Genomic DNA, 16014 nt, shown 5'->3' with positions numbered 1-16014 from the left:
CTTTATTTTAGTTTTAGGTTTAAAATATATTTTGTCGCTTATCTAACATAGATTGCAGTTTCACATTTATGTGCTTTTGTCATTATCATGTGGAAGGTATGTTATCGCAGAACATTTTAAATTAAATTCGTGTATAAGTGCAAAAAGTGAGTATACCTCGAGTTTATTAAAAAATTTCACAAAACTCAACAAGCTTGAATTATCATACCCCAAAAACCATTGAATGACTTATATCAGATATTTTGAACCTTATTAATTTATTAGTATAATCAGCAGCTTATAATCCTTTGAAAACTACAAAACCCTGCATACATTGTACAAAGCTCCACCTACCTTAATCTTTTAGTCAAAATATTCATAAATAATAAAAAACGTTACCCTCATAAAAATACTTTTTTCTTGATGTTGATCAGCATACACCTCCTGATTCCGATAATTCAGCTTATTATGTAGCAGCTGTGTGCTATAACGTGAGCAAAATTTCATATCGATATCTCAAAGTCTATGAAGTAATCCCTTCTGCAAATATACAAACTGACAAACGGACATGGCTATATCAACTCAACCCGTCACACTGGTCAATTATGTATATTTGATTTTGCAGAGTCCGACGCTATCTCTTGGCTGTTACAAACTTCTTCTTTAATGGCCCAGCCACTGCTTACGCGATTATAGCTGAGTTTACAACAGCGCGACAGTCTTCTTTTTCGCTGTTTGGCACCACTTGGAGATTCCAAGTGAAGTCAGCTCCTCCTCACCCTAGTCTTTAAAGCGGAGTAGAGGTCTTTCTCTACATCTGCTTCCACCCGCGGCTTCCCCCGGCGGATACTGTGTCGAATAATTTCAGAGTTAGAGTGTTTTCATTCATACGGACGACATGACCCAGCCAGCGTAGCCGCTCCTAATTCGCTGAGCTATTCAATATCGTCGTATATTTCGTACAGCTCATCGTTTCAACTACTGCAAAATCTTTCTCTCGAAAGCATGTAACGCCAGCTCATCAGATGTTGTCATTGTCTATCCCTCTGCAACATATATCAGGACGAGGGTGATAAGTAACTTGCAGAGTTTGGTCTTTGATCGTCGAGAGTGGACTTTACTTCTCTATTGCTCACTCAGTACGAAGTAGCACCTGTTGGCAAGAGTTATTCTGTTAATGGTATGTCTGTCGACAGTGACTTGAGAGACAAGTCGCGTATGCGACAACTTTTTGTTTGATGGCATGAGATATTTCGTCTTACCTTCGTTTACTACTACACCCATTTGCTTTGCTTTCTTATTCAGTCTGGAAAGAGCAAAACTAACGACTCGCTTGTGGAGACCAATGATATTTATATCCCCGTGTTCCCGTGGTATCGAATGGCTCGATTCTGAATGTGCGTTTGATATAACTGAACGTCAATTTACATAGTCGCATTAGTTTTGCGGGGATATCAAATTCAGATAGCGGTATAAAGGAAAGATTTAGTGCATGGTGAATATCTGGTCAGTTTTTGATTTTTCAGGCCTAAAGCTACACTGATGAGGTCTTTTTGGATAGTGGTATTTAATCTTTCACACAATACGCTCGATAGAACCTTATATGCGATGATGAGAAGGTTGATCCCACGGTAGTTAGCGCAGATTGTGGGGCTTGCCATTTTGTGTATTGGGTAGAGCACACTAAAATTCCAACCGTCGAGCATGCTTTCGTCCGACCATATTCTACAAAGGAGCTGTTGCATGCTCCTTATCAGTTCTTCACCTATTTTTGACCTACAAGAGTACGCTTCGGTCTTGAAAAATTCTATTAGGCGCCGCATCTTTTGGTAGAATTTTTCCTGTTTTGTCTGCAAATGCGTCTCACTTAACTCTTCAACTCTCGGTATATGTCCAAAATTATTGGGCAACATTTCAGACTTATACTTTAAATCCAGAGAGAATATAGTCAAGATAGTAGAATTCCTGAGTGCTTCAAAAGGATTGATTGGGCAATACTTTCCTTAAGCCCCACACACTTAATATAAAGATTTTCGACTTCTGGGTGACTTAATGTGAGTTATCTTAATAAAACTGAGAGAACGTGTTTTTCTAGTCAGGGTGCACTGTTTTGGTTAGATTGAACAAAACCGAAGAAAATTTGCCTTAGATCCAACTAACAAGCCTTATGTACTAGAAATTATTTCCCTGGCTTTAATCCTTGCAAGTTGCAATAGTTTGAAATGTTCGAACTTACTTTCTTTCTTACTTGTTTTTCATGGTATTCGGCAGTGTTTGCAATCCATTATGGAAAGAACTCGAAAACTGAGTTCATCGTATTCATTCCTGCAAAAGAAGCCGTGATAGAGCATCCACTTAGCTTATTACGTTTTCCGAAGGAGTTTGTTGCATTCTGAACGAAACGTCGGAGGCCATAAAAAATATTCATAAATGATCACCGTACTAAACTGTGTCAATTTAGGTACATATGTGCACCTATTGGTCTGTCCATTTGCTGGAATGTTATATACGCGAGCTATTCATCAGATTTTGAGGTATTTATGTGAAATTTTCCTGAATAATCGGTTGTATGTTAATGTTGGCTGATATGGCCGTTTCAGACAAAAGATCAACAATATGTATATCTTTGAATTAAATTATTACAATACACCTTTGTATATCAAAATTTGTGTTAAATTTCGTATCGGTATCTCAAAAGCTGAAGAAACTTGTAAAAACGATGGCTCGAAACCGTTTCTGGAATCATAGGGTTTTATGGATGCAAGTATATGTGAGCGAATTCCGAGGTAAAAGGTACAAGCGAGGAGGTTTTGAAATTAAAGTTCTAAATAAACCATAAATGGCGTACTTTTTATAACCCATTTGACCACATACGAGTACACTTAGCAAAGTCGTGTACAAACGTTCCGAGCTGTATGCTCTGCAAAGGGGAGCACTCTGTATTGAGCACGACTTGCCCAAAGTACCCCGTGATGATGAAGTATCTAAGTAAATGAGGATACTAAAGCTAAATCTAAATCATTGCGCAGCAGCACAGGCTTTGATTGGCCAGACAATCATAAAAGAGGGCATTGATGTCGCTATACTAAGTGAACAGTACTCCCAGCGTCCGGAAAGCACATGGATTGCAGACAAATCTGGCAAGGCAGCAATATGGTCCTGTAAAAGTCAACCTTTTAAGACCTGCTCCAGAGGAGCCCATAATTGCTTCACATGGGCGAATATTCAGGGGATTTATTTTGTAAGTTGCTATGCTCATCCCAGCGCAGCAATCACAGAATTCGAAGATTTCCTCTAGCTCACCATAGGGGACTGCGAGATTACTTCGCAGTCGCAACTGAAGTATCTGGGAGTAATATTAGATTCCAAATTAAAATTTAAAGGACACCTTTAGTATTCTTCCGCGAAGGCAAATAAAATTTATAATATCCTATCGAGAATGATGACCAAAGACGCTGTGCGCGTTCCAGCCGGCGATTCTTAATAGCGAAAGCAATGAGTTCCGTAATACTGTAGGCGGCACCAGTATGGATACAGGCAATGGATATAAAAGCGTATGCTAAACAAATAATTGCAGTGCATAGGATTTCTGCAATTCGGGTAATAAGTGCTTTATTGACATCCAGGGATATGAACTCGAGCGTTTACTATATATCAGTTATCACCGCCTAAAACAGTATCGTTAAGGACAGAGGAGAGAAACAAGAGCACTAAAATGTGGCAGGAGCGGTAGAATTCCTCATCCAAAGGGCGATGGACCCATCGACTTATACCGGACGTCCATTCGTGGATATGGGGACCTAGATTTCCATCTGACCCAAATACTTAGTGGACATGGATGCTTTAGAAGCCACCTTTTCAGATTCCACAATGACATTAGTCCGAACTGTCCAGCGTGTACAGAGTGTATAGAAGACTCTGAAAATGTATTATTTTATTGCCCTCGATTTTCGAATACAAGGGAAAAGCTAAAAACCACACTCGGTGGTAGTTTTACGGTCGATAATTTAACGACACTCATGTGTCAGTCGACTGATAAATGGGAAGCTGTCAGCGAAGCGTCAGCATTCATTATGACCAAACTGAGTTCTTTTCAACAGACTAGGCGTCCGTCAGTCCGCGCATTAGAGGAGACTTAAATGTCTTGTCCCTACCACGAAGAAATACTTAGCCGGTGGTTCCGTGGGAGAGGCTTGAGTTGGGAGTAGGTTAGGTTTAGCGGATTCAAGCTCCGCACTCCGGTTTTCGATGCTTCGCCTATTATAAAAAAAATATATCGTTATTGCAGCTCACACACATTTTTACGCACACGAATTCACACAATTACAATAATCTACTCACTTCTTCTCTGTGATTACCTACCGAAGAAGCTCATTGTGTGTGAAAACAAAAAATATTAACAAAGCTCAGCAAACAGAACACAAATACACAACAATATAAAAAACATTCTTACAATAAAAAACATAAAGGCATCCTACCATTTGGGGCTTTCCCGCCACACTTTAAAATTGCCTAACTGCCACGCTACCCATAAAGTCTGGCACACAGCAGGTCTCCTAACAACAAATATTCGCATATGGAACTGAAGAGCTTTGAAGCAGCGATGTAGGCAAAGGCAAGGTATACTTTCAACTTTTAAGTGCGTTTTTGCATGTAAACGGCTACTGAACTGAATGCACATACAAAGACATTTTTCACCAAAGTAACAAGAAATGCACACATTTTCACGCATAAAAGCGTTGTGTCCATACACAAACCTGCATATGGGCATTCTTGAACATGGATTTGTTTGCATATTAAAATGTGACTCCCCTTTTCACGATAAGCGTAACTTATTCTCTTTTTTTGTGTATTTTTCCATGGGAAGACAAACAAAGGACATGCTAGTCTTGTATCCGTAACTTGCTTAACTACATATGTGCATGCCTTTGCGCATACTTTAGTTCTCTATTTTAATTTTCATCAGCTGCAAAAAACCCTGTAAATCTTCTCCGAGCTTATTTGCATATATCACCAGTGTAATATTTCAAACAGTATGGAGTCAAGAATTCAATTACCAATATGACAATCTAGTTCTGCGTTTGCTTGTAGCCCAGAAATTAAGACTACCACTGTAATCCGAATTTGGAGAAATTTTTAGAGAAAACCTGCATTTTGGCATATATAATATTTCAGCATGATACCATCGACATTTTTTATTCACATATCTAGGAGACTTAACACATAGAAAAAACGTAATTCCTTTTATTCATTCAGAATATTTTGAATTATAACCAGTATCTATTTGGGTGCATCACAAAGATCCCACTTGGACTGCGAGGTATTTCTTAGCATATACTACTAGTATATACATATATACTAGTTTTAGCTCAGACTAGTAAGACTTTGTTCATATTTTAAAATTCTTAATTTATTCTTCAAAATCTATATTGTTCCCCTCAAAGTAATGCCCCTTGGTTCTTATACACTTGTGCTAACGTTTCTTCCAATCCTCGAAACAGTGTCAATTTTGTAATAGCCATCAAGATTCGTAGCGATTAACGTTTAATTGAATTAATTGTATTCAATTGAGTCAAAACGGGTTTCCCGGAGCGGTGTTTTAAATATGATGAATAGCCAAAAGTCACCTTTAGCTAAATCGGGCGAACACGTAGGTTGCGGCACGATACCGAAATCCTTCTCCAACGTTCTGAACGTTTCAGCATACACAACTTAATCGAACGTCTTTGTTGAATAAAATAATATAATACAATAAAACATTTCGGAGAATGGATTTTCGCGCGAAATTTAAATGAATAAGTTTTACTATTTATGCCTACAGTAGTATGTGTAGGGTTTTCAAATAAGCAATAATTTTTTCAGATTTTGTCTTTTTGACAGCTGTAACTTGACCAATACTCAGTTTACTTACTAAATGGGTCCAAGGGAGTTAATCACCGACTTCGATTTTCATAAGAAAATTTTGTTCAACTTTTAAGCTTACTTTTATTTAAATGTGTGCGTTAGTAAACAGAATTGTAACATTTTGAGTGATAACAATCCACAAGCCATTGTTAAGGCATAGTTATATTTGGTGTGACTTCTCTATATTAATGTTACAGTCAATGGGAAGCGCTATTGATTACAGAATTTTTGTCTTCATTGAAAGATGTCGATGTGAACGTCCTTTAGTTCCAAAAAGACGGTGCTAAATGCCATACAGACAACGGAACAATCTGTTTATTAAATGAAATTTTTGGGGAACAGTTTGGTTATATTGTGCCGTTGGCCTGTAGCGTGACCTCTACGATCTCTCGCCTGGAAATTTTTCGAGTCAGCTGCCATTACTATTTTTTAATATTTTTTAAAAAATAATTAGAAATCCTTATGGTTATATTAAAGTTATTATTCCCCATATCATTAAATTACATATCTTTAATTTTTACTTGAAAATCATGTGTCTAAGTCTAAGTGTTCTTTATTTAAAGCTGTAAAAATCTTAAATGTGGACCTCTTGGCTTTCTTTATCTTGGATTGTATATTAAAAGCCCAACTTTGATGTTTATTATTCCTGTGTACTCAGTTATCATATTTACTGTTTCTCAATTTACTTAAAAAAGCAAAACTGAAAAATACACAATCGTTCTTAGAATATGTCTGCGAAACACTAAAATTTTAAAACAAGAAAGGAGGCGGGCTAATGTCAGAGGCAACCGAATATTTTATACTTTTGCAACTTGTGAAAATCAAAGCCGGGGAAATATTTTAGGTTCACACCGTCAACCAGATGCATCAAAGCAGAATCCGAAAAACTTTAACAGAAATATACCGCAGAGTTACTATCATCTCCCCAAAAAAAGAGTTCCACCGACATTCTGCATAAAATTCAAGTCGAATATAATGTCCAAATATCCAAGACTGCAATTGCCCATCGTTTAGTCGAATTTGGATTTCACGGCAGAACAACACGCACGAAACCACTTCTAACTAAAAATCAAAGGAAAGAATGTTTAGACTTTTCTAACGCTTATTGATATTGGACAACAAATAAATGGAAGTAAGTTGTTTGGAGCGATGTAACCAAAATAAATCGCATAGATCCTGATGGTCGAAGGTATGTTTGCCGACCAATCTAACAAGAATGTGTTCCTCGCTATGTTTCACGCATAGCGTGAAGAGAACACATCTTTACTGATGTCAAAAAAGCAGTAAGTACGAAAAATATCCCAAATATGGATGTCCTTTTTGATGAAATTAGGATGGCATGGCAAGCAACACTAGTGGTGTGCAGGGTCTTATAACGTCAATTCACAATTGATGTGAAGCAGTATTAAAGCAAAAGGGTTAAGCAAAAAAATACTAACTGAAAGTAAACAATATTTTTTAATAGCAGTAATTTTCGCTGATAAACAATTTTCATTTTTAATAAGTTGTCGCACTCAAATCGTTGATTCCACACATTTTTAACAAAATTTTTAAAAGAAAAGGATTTTTAAACGTTTGGGTTTACGAAAAATCATAACAGACCTTTTTTGTAGAGCATTCAATTTACTACAAAATCTAATTAGGCAAGATATTTTTTCAAGTAGTTGGAAGCGAGATATAAATTTTTCTATCTGATAATAAGAAAAAATAGAAAACTGTATGTAGGAGGACCTTCCCGTTACAATTAAAAACTCATGTTTGGAGAGGCTTTCTTAGAGGTGTGTAGGAACCTATTTATCCGAGTACCAAACGAAAAAAAAAAAATTTTTGAATCACCCTAATATATATCGGTGATATTGATAATTTTTGAAAAACGTATAGGCTTGTAAAATTTCATCTTTATTATTTGAACGATAGATTAACAGTTGATGCCACGAAAATACCATTCATGATAAGGAACGCTGTTATTGACTTTTCGGAAACAAGGTCTTCCAAAGGCTGGAATAGTCACGCCTGGCTTAAGGTTTCTGTAGATCTTAGACTCTTCGATCGTAGCCCTCACAAAAAATAGCCTTAAAGGCGTTAAATCGTACGATCTTGGTGGCCAACCGCCCATGCATCCCGAAAAATGCACTGTTTGGTGTGGTTTGTACGCTGGTGGAATCATTGGACCGTATTTTTTCAAAGATGCTGTTGGACGCAACGTTACGGTGAATGGCGATCGCTATCGTTCGATGCTAACAAACTTTTTGTTGCCAAAAATGGAAGAACTTGAAACATGGGCAGTTGACACCAAGATCATGCGATTTAACGCCTTTGAGACTATTTTTTGTGGGGCTACGTCAAGTCTAAAGTCTACAGAAATAAGCCAGCAACTATTCCAGCTTTGGAAGACAACATTTCCGAAGAAATTCGGGCTATTCCGGCCGAAATGCTCGAAAAAGTTGCCCAAAATTGGACTTTCCGAATGGACCACCTAAGACGCAGCCGCGGTCAACATTTAAATGCCAAATTATCTTCAAAAAGTAAATGTCATGAACCAATCTAACGTTTCAAATAAAGAACCGATGAGATTTTGCAAATTTTATGCGTTTTTTTTTTTAAAAAAGTTATCAAGCTCTTAAAAAATCACCCGATATATATGTATTATATGGGACTTGGGGTAGGACTGATCCAATTTTGTTTCCAATTTTGTTTCCAATTTTGTTTATTATCTTGCCATATAACAAAAAAATGTTTCCTGAGTTTCATTAAGGCACCTCACAAACAATCACTAAACATATGGAGTAAAGTCAGCTGGATGTTCGCAAATTCTGGTTATATAGGAGCTAGGACAAGTTTTCTCTAAATTTTTGGTTGAATTTGGACACTTTTAGATCATAAGATGGCATATTACAAAGGCAACATTAGTGCAAAGTTTTCTCCCGTTATATTAAATACTTTTTGAGTTTTTTTACTGGGAATTGAAAAAATCAAGTGGACTTTAAAATGTTGCTATATGGAAAGTGGGTTTGGTTGTAGTCCGATGTCGCTCATTTTCGTACTGTGATAGATGAATAAGAGACCACCACGTAATAAATTTAGTCAAATTCGGTTGATCGGGTCTCGAGATATGTGATTTCACCAAAAAGTGGGTAGTGCCACACTCATGGCACACAGCGGCTCCCATAAAGCGCTCTCATAAACTCTCGCAGGTAAAATTAAATGTCTCTGGCGTATTTAGTTTCAGATTTTTCGCGCTTTTAGTAGTTTTGAAAAGTACAGTTATATGGGGAGTGAACGGGGTTATCTTCCGATTTCATCCATTTTCACACTGTAGGAGAAGTTATCATAATATTTAGGCTACACTAAATTTATTAGAGGACGGCGCCACGATTTAAATTAGCTACTGTGTTGAAAGGCTATAAAGATGATTTATAAGATTTTAGAAATATTCTAAAGATTTTGGAGAATTTTCCTACTGAATTTTGTTTATGAATGACGATTCAAAGTTCTGACTGATAAATAACATAGATAATACGAAGAAGGCAGAACCTAAAATCTACAAATTATACTAGGTCAGCTTAAGTTTTTTCTTGTGTGTAAGTAAGCTAATAACTTCAATAAAAATATTCGAAGGAGAACATGGTTAAGAGGACGTAGTCGAACTCTTCCGAGCCGTTTATATTAGATCGTAGTTCTAGTTTTATTCGTCCCATCGGGTCATGCTATACCCTTTTGGAAAGCTTATTTAACGCGCTAACACGTGTTTGATTGATTGTCGTTTCTTTTAAGTCGTTCGTGAGTTATAGCGTCGCAAACATGGAGCAAAATAAAGAGAAAATACGGCATATTTTACAGTACTACTACGATAAAGGCAAAAATGCATCTCAAGCCGCCAATGAAATTTGTGCAGATTATGGACCCGATACAGTTTCCATTTCCACCGCACAACGATGGTTTCAACGTTTTCGTTCTGGTGTAGAGGTGGTCGAAGATGCGCCACGCTCCGGAAGGCCGGTCGTCGAAAATTGCGATAAAATCACTGAATTGGTCGAAAGAGACCGGCATAGTAGCAGCCGTAGCAAGGTCAAGGCTTGGCATGAGTCATCAAAAATTCATTTCAATTTCAATAAATAAAAAAAATTCCATAAAAATAACGCAAGACTTTTTTGACAACCCATTATTTTATTCTCTTCTAATCTGCCGTATTTGAATTTAATTTTAACTCTATTATTAGTTTTGTTTTAAATTTATTTTTTAGTTTCTTATATTTTAATTATTACTGTTTTTTAGTTAAATTACCTACTATGTAACACACTATCCCACTACACTTTTTCTTTTTCCAGTACTTGTAATTGATGTTTTAAAAACTATACCGATTCAACTTAATTGCTCCATATAATTGCTCCAATAAATAACATTCCCAATTTTCCTTTGACATGTTGATTGATAAATTTTCATATCTTCCATATTGCTTAATTTATTGTAGGTATATACAACGACAGTTTTTGAATCAGTTTAAAACAATCGCTCAAGCTTTAAATATTCGCTATTAAAACTGCAAAACAAATACCAATTGAATTGCAACAAAAACTAAAGAAGACATACATACACACTTGTGTATGTCAATGCTCGCAGCATAACAATAATTAATAATGTATTTGTACGCTGAGCAGGAAACGCAGACTCAAAGGCACTGTTGCTTTACTTTCGTACCTGTCACGTGACATCGAACGCCCTGCGGCTACCGGCAGACAATAACAATATTATATGTACACAAGTGGGCGCGCTCACGCTTTTAGTTTCTCTATTTATGTATGCATGTATGTGCATGTGTTGGTTTGTTTGCCATATTTGTTTTTATCATTAATTATGCGTAACATGTGACTTCGCAGCCATGACCGACTGACCGAGTTATGACTGCGTTGCTGTCAACGTCAACATCAACATTTGCCGCCAATTAACTTTGTACTTAAAAAGTAAATACACAGATGCATAAACACAAGTATTAACTAACACACTCACATACAAGTACCTGCAATTAGCGGTTTACTTTTGGCCTGTTTTGCTATTTACTTTTTTATACATATCGTCGGAAGTCTCAAATCTTTGTTTCACCTCGGTTTCCGCGTAATAACTACTCTACACAAACACTCCATTGGAAGCCGTTACTTAAGAACGTGATTACGAGAGCACATAATTAACGGTAAATTATCGAAGGTGACAGCTTGTGGCCCACCGGCTGCAATTTTGTCAACACATTAAATGCGAGTGTGTGTATTTGCCTTTGTTATATTTGTTGTATTTTTGAACAATTGGTTGTTGCGATTGTTTTTGTTGTTGAAATTTCACTAACATTTGCTGTAAGTGGAAAATGTTACAGCAAATGTGAAACATGTCAAAAGAAATTCGCAACTCTTTAGCTCACAGGCTGTCCGCCTACTCCAGCAAATTCACTGACAGCCAAGAAACAAAAATTTTACACATGAAACTTTTTTGTTATTAATTTTTTTTTCATTTATCAAAAAAATCCGTTTTAGTTGCAGCACTAACACTTATGTACACCTTTCATATTTTTGCATATATTATTTTTTATTTTTTATAAATATCGGGTGATTTTTTAAGAGCTTGATAACTTTTTTTAAAAAAAAAACGCATAAAATTTGCAAAATCTCATCGGTTCTTTATTTGAAACGTTAGATTGGTTCATGACATTTACTTTTTGAAGATAATTTCATTTAAATGTTGACCGCGGCTGCGTCTTAGGTGGTCCATTCGGAAAGTCCAATTTTGGGTAACTTTTTCGAGCATTTCGGCCGGAATAGCCCGAATTTCTTCGGAAATGTTGTCTTCCAAAGCTGGAATAGTTGCTGGCTTATTTCTGTAGACTTTAGACTTGACGTAGCCCCACAAAAAATAGTCTAAAGGCGTTAAATCGCATGATCTTGGTGGCCAACCTGCCCATGCATCCCGAAAAATGCACTGTTTGGTGTGGTTTGTACGCTGGTGGAATCATTGGACCGTATTTTTTCAAAGATGCTGTTGGACGCAACGTTACGGTGAATGGCGATCGCTATCGTTCGATGCTAACAAACTTTTTGTTGCCAAAAATGGAAGAACTGAACTTGGTTGACATGTGGTTTCAACAAGATGGCGCTACATGCCACACAGCTCGCGATTCTATGGCCATTTTGAGGAAAACTTCGGAGAACAATTCATCTCAAGAAATGGACCCGTAAGTTGGCCACCAAGATCATGCGATTTAACGCCTTTAGACTATTTTTTGTGGGGCTACGTCAAGTCTAAAGTCTACAGAAATAAGCCAGCAACTATTCCAGCTTTGAAGACAACATTTCCGAAGAAATTCGGGCTATTCCGGCCGAAATGCTCGAAAAAGTTGCCCAAAATTGGACTCTTCCGAATGGACCACCTAAGACGCAGCCGCGGTCAACATTTAAATGAAATTATCTTCAAAAAGTAAATGTCATGAACCAATCTAACGTTTCAAATAAAGAACCGATGAGATTTTGCAAATTTTATGCGTTTTTTTTTTAAAAAAAGTTATCAAGCTCTTAAAAAATCACCCGATATATTTACTAACATTGCACTTTCACTAACGGTAGCTTTTGTTGTTATTATACCCTGAACAGGGTATATTAAGTTTGCCACGAAGTTTGTAACACCCAGAAGGAAGGGTCGGAGACCCTATAAAGTATATACATAAATGTTCAGTATGTCGAGCTGAGTCGATTTAGCCATGTCCGTCTGTCTGTCTGTCTGTATATATACGAAATAGTCCCTCAGTTTTTAAGATATTGTTTTGAAATTTTGCAAACGTCATTTTCTCTTCAAGAAACTGCTCATTTGTCGGAACTGCCGATATCGGACCACTATAACATATAGCTGCCATATAAACCGAACGATCGGAATCAAGGGCTTGTATGGAAAACTTTCGCATTTGACGTGGTATCTTCACGAAATTTGGCATGGATTACTGTTATAATAATATAATTTCCAAAAAAATTGTTCAGCATATAATATAGCATATAACTTCCGTACAAATGGAACACATAGTTACTAAGAGAAATGCACTTGAGAAGGGTATTTAGCTTCGGTGCAACCGAAGTTAACGTTTTTTCTTGTTTTTTTTTTATAGCTGTTATCATTTAATAAAAACAATTCAAAAAATTGCACGCATTCACCAAAAAATCACACAAGTTTCGTTACTATAGCAATACGTACATATGTAAATATCCGTATACACATACATACATATATGTATATATAGACCTACACAAATTCATATATATCTATATATGTATATTTGCACATGCAAATGTGCTTTATTGCGCACTTCGGCAAGGTTTCTCTGACACTAACACTAAGGCACACAGAAATGCACTAAAGACACCTACACACACACAACTGTAGTAGGTGTTGTTGTTATCAAATATATCCGTTATAATTCCTTTCATTGAATATACCAGTTTTGTTGACAGCGCGACGATGACTGGATGATGCAGTGGTCCAGCGAGATGGTACCAAGCTAACGCCATGTGATGCATATAACAACAATAACGAAAAGATGCTCTTTCGAGAGCGTCTATGGTGAATTTCTGATAGGATAGCTTTGAGAAAAGACGCGAGAACACGCGAAGGATGCAGAGACAGCTCATAGTAAATTGAGACTCAGTAAAATGTTGAGAGCGAGCGCAATGCGGAGAGCAGGATTGAGCGACAAGCATGCTCCATGCAAAAATCAGCTTCTTCTGAGAATATGATATTGTGATGAACGTGAGTTTAAAAATTTTTAGGACCAAAGTGAAACGTGACACGAAGAAATGCCAAACTTTTTGGACACATTAACAAAATTTAACAAAAACATATAAACAAACGTTACCGCTAATTTAGACTTAAGGTCTAATTCAACGGTATTTAAATATTTTTTCAAAGAAATTTTATTTGGTGTTACGTCGCGGTTCCTGTCTTACCACCGCTTACAATGAATGCAAAGAGAAAAAAACGTTATTATGCGTTGTTGTTGTTTTAACAAATATCTAATTCCCGTTAGGATGGTAAGGGTCACTTGTGTTGTCGTCGACGTCATCTAACGGTAGGCCCAAGAAACGTGCTGTTTCGACGGGGTCGGACCAGAGGGAGGAAGGTGTTAGATGAGTAGGGTTCGTAGGGCATGCAAAGAGGTGGTCTATTCTGGATAAGTAGGAGTTTAACCTGCTACAATTCCAGAACGAAGTTGCGCAAGGGTCACGCGAGTTTCTCGCGGCAGCTGGAGCTCTTCGTCTGCTATGGGTTGTGGTTTGACTCCAAGAACGCCATTCACGGGAAGGGAGTCGGTGAAGGTGTTGATGGCTCCGCTGTGAATGGCGGTCAGTACCTGCCGAAAGTTGCGTCCGAAGTCCGGTCGGCATACTGTACGACTTCGTCGACGTAGTCAAGGAAAGACCTTTATGGGTGCTTCGTAATTAAGGACCGGCCGGCCGATTGCCTTGTATGTTGCCAACAACGTTTCTTTGTCTTTTCTCCATCGTACGAGGTTATGGAAACCCCCTCTGGTGGTTTGAGGGAATTTCGAGATGTAGAAATTAAACAGTAGCGGGGAGAGGACACCAACCTGCCGAACCCCCTGTTTAATTTTTCTCAGTTTAAATGTTTCACCTCGAAATAGTGCGGATGACTGACGACCGTTCAGATAGTTCATGGTTCACCTCTTTAGTCCTGGAGGGAGCGTAGTTTTTTCAATGTCCTCCAGTAGCGTTGTGTGGTTGACCGTGTCAAAAGCTTTTGACAGGTCCAACGCTACGAGTATCGTTCTTTCACAGGGTGGTTTCTGGTTGCGGCCACGAACTATCTGAGCGTTTATGACGCTAAGAGCTGTGGCGGTGTTGTGCACTTTTAGGAATCCATGCTGGTGGCTGGCTAGGCTCAGGTGGTGAGTGAAGGTCGGGAGTAACAAGACCTCAAGTGTCTTCACTACTGGATAGATGAGAGTTATCGGTCGATAAGATTCCCCTTTGTTGGCGTGTTTCCAAGGTTTCAGTAGTGGGATCACTCTTCCGACTTTCCACACATCGGGTATTTGAAGGGTGGTCAGCGACAGGTTGAGGACTTTGGTGAGATATTTTACTCCCGTCGAGCGTAGATGCTTTAGTATTAGCATGTTGATTCCATCAGGGCCAATGGATTTGGAAGATTTTGCATTGTTGATGACACCCTGAACCTCCTCATCGGTGAAAGTAAGTGGCGCGTCGTCGTTTGGCATTTTGCGCAGCCGTCGGTTAACACATCGTTTAGCTTTGGCATGACCATTTAATTGAACTTCAACTCGGTCATTATGTCTCTTCGGGTTTGACAAAGCTTTGATAGTAGCCCAAAGTAGCCTCACACCGGTGGAGAGGTTACAGGACTTCAGGTGCTCTATCCATTTTGTCCGCTCCCTTATTCGGGGATCCCCGGGATCGGCATGGCATAAGGTGTCGCGCCCGTTAGCTAAAACGGCTGTTTCGGCTTTGAAATTGGGGCGGATTTCCGCTATTCTTCCAGCAGGGATGAAGTGAGCGGTAGCTGCTGCCATCACCTTGCGGAATTGACGCTCGCCAACGCATACGGCCGTAGGAATAGGTAGAGCGTTGAAGGTGCTCTCAGTAAATTATGTGAAGCCGACCCAATAAGCGTTGTTAAAGTTAATGAAGGTGCGGTTGCCCACAGAAACAAAATCAGGAGGCTTTTCGATCGAGATAATTATGGGAAGATGATCTGATGCGAGGGTTAGCATAGGATATACTGTTTATCAGACAACCGCTAGCGATGGTAATATCCGGCGAGCTTTTACAGGTGCCCATAACTCTGGTGGGGGCTTCCTCATTCATTGTGCAGAATGTCGAATCGTCAATCTGTTCCGCCAGCTCCATACCCCTACGGTCATTTGACAGACACGAATGCCAAAGATCGTGGTGCGCGTTGTTGTGCAATATGAAGGCTAGGCCACCACCATTATCTCGCTCGCGATTTACGTATTACGTTGAAACCCGCACAACTCAGAAGATCTGAGCGGCTGTTTAGCTTGGTTTCTTGGACCGCAGTTATCGATACAAGTGCCCCATTCATAACTGCAACTATCTCATCGATCTT

General features: G+C 38.3%; 1 pseudogene; it reads right to left on the bottom strand.

Moving 5' to 3' along the window:
• Nucleotides 1-14420: 14420 nt before the first annotated feature.
• LOC120768760 lies at nucleotides 14421-15794 on the bottom strand (annotated as a pseudogene).
• Nucleotides 15795-16014: the final 220 nt, after the last annotated feature.

The sequence above is a fragment of the Bactrocera tryoni genome, chromosome 2 (assembly GCF_016617805.1).
Source record: "Bactrocera tryoni isolate S06 chromosome 2, CSIRO_BtryS06_freeze2, whole genome shotgun sequence".
Classification (NCBI taxonomy): Eukaryota; Metazoa; Arthropoda; class Insecta; order Diptera; family Tephritidae; genus Bactrocera; species Bactrocera tryoni.
The sequence above is the reverse complement of the archived record's forward strand: the minus strand, read 5'-3'. Positions and strand labels throughout refer to the sequence as shown.